Source organism: Ailuropoda melanoleuca, chromosome 3 (genome assembly GCF_002007445.2).
Source record: "Ailuropoda melanoleuca isolate Jingjing chromosome 3, ASM200744v2, whole genome shotgun sequence".
In the NCBI taxonomy this organism is placed as follows: Eukaryota; Metazoa; Chordata; class Mammalia; order Carnivora; family Ursidae; genus Ailuropoda; species Ailuropoda melanoleuca.
The window spans coordinates 726,181-732,167 of NC_048220.1; positions in this window are offsets into that span (position 1 = coordinate 726,181).

Sequence of the window (5,987 nt, forward strand, 5' to 3'; positions counted from 1 at the left end):
TATGGTATTTGTCTTTCTCTAACTGGCTTATTTCATTTAGGATAATACACTTATTGTAAACATTTGGGTTTTTTCTATAATTTGGCTATTGTTGATAATGATGTTATAAACATCAGGGAACATTCACCCCTTCAAATTAGTATTTTTGCATCCTATGGATAAATACTAAGTAATGTAATTGCTGGGTTATAGTGTTGTTCTCTTTTTAACTTTCTGAGAAACTTTCATATTGTTTTCTAGAGTGGGTACAATAGTTTCCATTCTTATCAAAGTGTGAAAGGGTTCCCCTTTCTCTACATCCTCACATCTTCATCCTATTTCCTGTGTTGTTAATTATAGCGATTATGACAGGTATGAGGTGGGGTATCTCATAGAGGTTTTGATTTGTATTTCCCTGATGATGATTGATGTTGAGCATCTTTTCATGTGTCTGTTAGGTATTGGATGCTTTCTTTAGAAAATCTCTATCAAGTCTTATGTCCATTACTTAACTGGATTATTTGATTTTGGGGTGTTGGGTTTGATGAATTATTTAAAGGTTTTAGATACTAACCCTTTCTCAGATATGTCTTTGCAAATATCTTCTCATTCTGTAAGTTGACTTTTAGTTTTATTGATTGTTTCCTTTGCTGTGCAGAAGTTTTTTGGGTTTTTTCCTTTTTTTTTCTATCTTCATGAAGTCCAACAATTTATTTTTGCCTTTGTTTCCATTGCCTCAGGAGACATATATAGAAAGTACTTATTAAGGGTGATGCCAAAGACGTTACTGCCTGTGTTCTCTAAGGTTGTCTCATATTTAGGTCTTTAATACATTTTGAATTTATTTTTGTGTAAGAAAGTGGTCTCAGTGTGGAGGACCCCTCCCCTTGACAATCAGAACTAGTGCCTACAAGATCCTAAAGCCAGGAGCTAGTTTGAGAGAAAAGAAGAAAGAAAAGAAAGAAAGAAAGAAAGAAAGAAAGAAAGAAAGAAAGAAAGAAAGGAAGGAAGGAAGGAAGGAAGGAAGGAAGGAAGGAAGGAAGGAAGAAAGAAAGAAAGAAAGAAAGAAAGAAAGAAGAAAGAAAGAGAGAAAGAAAGAGAGANAAGAAAGAAAGAAAGAAAGAAAGGAAGGAAGGAAGGAAGGAAGGAAGGAAGGAAGGAAGGAAGGAAGAAAGAAAGAAAGAAAGAAAGAAAGAAAGAAGAAAGAAAGAGAGAAAGAAAGAGAGAAAGAAAGAAGAAAGAAGAAAGAAAAAAGAAAGAAAAGAAAAGAAAGAAAAAATTAATCTCTAGACACACTTGTTGAGAAACAGAGAAAAGAATTAAATAAATCAAATCACAAATGTAAGAGGAGATATTAAACACACACCACTGAAATAAAAACCATTGTAAGAAAATATGAAAAATTATATGCCCCCAGATTGGACAATTTAGAAGAAATGAATATTTTTTTAAGAAACATATAACCCACATAAACTAAAAAAAAAAAATTGAAGAAGAAACAAAATTAAGCACATTGATTACATCAAAGTTATTGAACAGGTAATCTAAACACTCCCAACAAACAAAAGATCAGGACCAGATGGCTACACAGAACAATTCTACTATACAGTAAAAGAGGAGTTAATGCTTAGTCTTCTCAAACTATTAAAAAAAAATTCAAAAGGAAGGAAAACTTCTAATTTCATTCTAGGGATCCATCATTACCCTCATACCAAAACCAGGTAAAGGCACCACTAAAAAAAGGGAAATAGACACAAATATCTCTGATGAACATAGATGCAAAAATCCACAACAAAATACTCACAAACTAAATCCAACAGTATTAAAAAAAATCACCATAATCAGGTGGGATTCATTACTTGATTACCAGTGTGGTTTAATATACACAAATCAATCAATGTGGTACCTAAAATCAATAAGAGAAATGATATGAACCATAGGATCATTTCTATAAATTCAGAAAAAGCATTTAACTAAGTACAACATGCATTTGTGATAAAACCCTCAAGAAACTAGGGTTAGAGGGAACATAATTTAACATAATAAAGACTATATATGGAAAACCCACAGCTAACATTCTCCTTATTGAGGAAAAACAGAGATTTCCCCTAAGGTCAGGATCAAGATAAGAATATCCACTCTCTTCACTTTTATTCAGCATAATACTGGAAGTCTTAACTACAGCAATCAGAAAACAAAAAGAAATAAAAGACATTCAAATTGGCAAGGAAGAAGTCAAACTCTCACTATTTGCATATTACATGATATTCTATATAGAAAACCTGAACATGTCAACAAAAACACTGCTAGAAGTCATAAAGGAATTCAGTAAGGTCTCAGGATACAAAATCAATGTCCAGAAATACTTGGCATTTATAAAGTTCAATAATGAAGCAGCAGGAGAGAGATTAAGAAAAAATTTCATTTAAAATTAAACTAGAAATAATAAGATACCTAGGAATAAACCTTACCAGAGACATGAAAGACCTGTACTTTGAAAACTATAAAACACTGATGAAAGAAATTGAAGATGACACAAAGAAATGGAAAGGCATCTCATGGTCATGGCTTGGATGATTTATGAGTACTAAACTACACTTACTGCCCAGGAATAAATACCACTTGATCATGGTGAATGTTTTGATTCATTGTTTTATTTGGTTTGTTATATCTTGTTAATGATTTTTGCATCTGCAATTATCAGAGATTCTGGTCTGTATTTCTCTTTTTTTAATATTGTCTTTCACTGGTTTTGTTATCAGGGTAATACTGGCCTTCTAGAAATAAATTGGAAATTTTCTTTCCTTTTACCTTTTCTGGAATAGCTTGCAAAAAATAGATATCAAATCTTCTTTAAATGTTTGGTAGAATTCACCTATGATTTCATCTTGTCCTGGAATTTTGTTTGTTGGGATATTTTTAATTACTGATTCAGTTTCTTTGCTGGTTATTAGTTTGTTCAGATTTTATATTTCTTTTTCTTTTACTTTTGGTAGTTTATGTTTCTAGGAATTTATATCTTCTTGGTTGTCAAATTTATTGGCATATAGTCTTTCATACTATTCTCTTATAATTGTTTGTATTTCTGTGGTGTTGTTTGTTATTTCTCCTCTTGCACTTGTGATTATATTTATTTGAAACCTTCTTCTTTAAAAGTCTGGCTAGGGGTTTATCAAATTATTAATTTGTTTTCAATGAAACTGCTGCTTATTTCATTGATGTGTTCTATTTTTCTTTGTTTGAATGTTTATTTTTAGTTTCTGTATCTTTTATTTCTGCTCTAATCTTTATTAGTCCCTTCTGCTGGTTTTAGGTTTTCTTTGTTTTTAGTGTTGTGGTGGTTTGTTTGTTGTTTGTTTGTTTGTTTTGAGAGAGAAAACAGAAGTGTGGTTGGAGGGGCAGAGCAGGGGGAGGAGAGCATCTCAAGCAGACTATCTGCTAAGTGCAGAGCCCTACTTGGATCTCAATCTCATGATCCTGAGATCATGACCTGATGAAATCAAGAGTCAGATGTTTAACTGACTGAGTCACCCAGGTGCCCAGACATTCAAAGTGATAATTGATAAACATGTATTTATTGTCATTTTGTTTTTTATTACTGTTGTTCTTTTTCTAGCTCCTTTAGATGCAGGTTTAGGTTGTTTGAGATTTTTCTTGCTTATCCAGGTAGACCTATACTGCTATACGCATCCCTCTTAGAACTTCTCTTCCACTCTTCTCTCCAGCCCAGTGAGCATGTATAGGATCAGTACTTGGAACTTTTTTTCAGGTATACTGCTTAACTTTTTTATGTTATATTATGTTATGATGTTATGTTATTTATTTGTTTATTGAAGTTTTGTCTTGTTCCTTGTTTTGCAGCATATTCCTCTGTCTCCCCATATTGACTGAATTAACGCTTGTTTCTATGGATCAGGCAAAACAGCTACTTGTCCTGAACTTGAAAAAATGGTATTGTGTATGATTATCCCCTATAGAGACTGGATGTGTTTGGTGTCTTCTGACTGGATCTGTTGCTGGCATGGGTGGGCTGGGTTCCCAGCACCCTTCACACAGTGGGCACCAAAATGTGCACAGTTCAGTGAGGTCCATGTGCTCTCCATATATTGGGAGCACTGGCAGGACAACTAAAGCTAACAGAGGTGCAATCTGGTGTGTCTCTAATCTCTACATGAAAGGGCAAGTTAACATGATAGGTGAAGCTAAAGATTTATTTGGTGAGTTCCCAGGGTTCTTTATGCAAAGGGAGCCTAATAGGACAGCTGGAGTTGAGGCAAGGTGCAGTCTTGGAGGTCTCAGTTCTTTCCATGCAATGGATGCTCTGTGAGGACAGCTAAACCTGATGGGATGCAGACCCAGGTGTCCTGGGGTGCTCCATGTCAGGTGTGCCCTGGTGGATGGGCTAGAGTTGAGGCAGTGTGCAGGCCTGGAAGTCCTTGGCCTTTCAGTGCAGAGGGTGCCCTGGCATGGCAGTGTAACTAAAGTGGTTGCCATGTGGGAGGTCCTGGGGCTTTATGCACTTAGAACTCCTTACAGGATAACTGAAGCTGAGGTCAATGTAAAATGGGTATTCTGGGACTCTCCCCACAGATGATACCCTGGAAGGGTAGCTGGATTTGAGATGGGGTACAGGATGGGATGTCCTGGCAGGACAGCTAAATCTGAAGTGGGTGTGGGCCACTGTTGTCCCTCGGTTGTCTGTTTACTATGTTTCCCGGCAGTACAACTGAAGCTAGAGTGCTTGCAACACTGAGTGTCTTGGGCTCTCCACATTGAGTGTTCCCTGGCAGGACAGACTGAAGCTGTGCTGGTGTCCTCAGTACAGGGGTGTCCTGGCCGTGCAGCTAGATCCAGACTGTGCAGATGAGGGCATCCCAGGGTGCTCTATGCAAGAGCTGTCCTAGTGGGATGGCTGGACCTGATACAAGCATGGCTTGGGTACTCCTGAGTAAACCAGGGAGCAGCACCTTGATAAGATGGCCCAATCCAGAGCGGACATCATCCAGCAGGTGCCAAAGTGATCTGCGCCTGGCATGCCATATCTGAAGCCTATGTTGTGTTAGCCTGGAGTATCTCCAGGTGCTTTGCACCAGTGTCACCTTGGCATGAAGTTGGAAGTTGTGTGGGCACTGCCAGGTGTGTCCCAGTGTGAACCATCCTGTGGTTGTCTTGGTGGTTTGGCTCGGGCTGGTGCAAGCTAGTGGCCCGGGGCTCACTAAGGAATCAGGTCAATTAGGGCACCTGGACTCCACACAGGTCTGTGCTTTCAAGTTGGAGGGGGAGCTCAACTGTGTCTGTCAGCCCCTCCCACTGGAAAAGAGATCCAGGAGTCCCTCCAACATTTGGCAGAATTCTAGAACTGGCTTTTTTATATGCTAGTTATTATTTTAAAGTGTAGGGTGTAGGTTTTTTGGTCCTATACCACAGCATGACCATGGCGGCTGTGGCCTAGGGGACTGGAAGCTCACTGAAGCTGCCTCCTAGTTATGGCAGCTGCATCCTGCTCTAGTCTGGGCTTTCAAGGGGGAGGAGGAGTGTAAAACATACTGTTCTCCAGTCCCTCTGACCCAGAGAGGGTTCCAGCAGCTTCTCCACTGATTGCTAGGGCTCTAGGGCTTGATCATTTCTAAACTAGTTGCTCCTTTAAACTATGGCTTTTTCTCCCTTTTCTATGCCCAAGGCCAGGGGAATCTTTTTTTTTAATGTTTTTTTTTTTTATTACATTATGTTAGTCACCATACAGTACATCCCCGGTTTCAGATGTAAAGTTCAATGATTCATTAGTTGTGTATAACACGCAGTGCACCATGCAATACGTGCCCTCCTTACTACCCATCACCGGTCTATCAAATTCCCCCACCCCCCTCCCCTCTGAGGCCCCCAGTTTGTTTCTCATAGTCCGTAGTGTCTCATGTTTCAAGGCCAGAGGAATCTGTTCACTGTCCCTCAGTACTATCCCTCCCCACTGCACTTAGCTGTGTAGGGTGTGGGATTCACCTTATTTACCA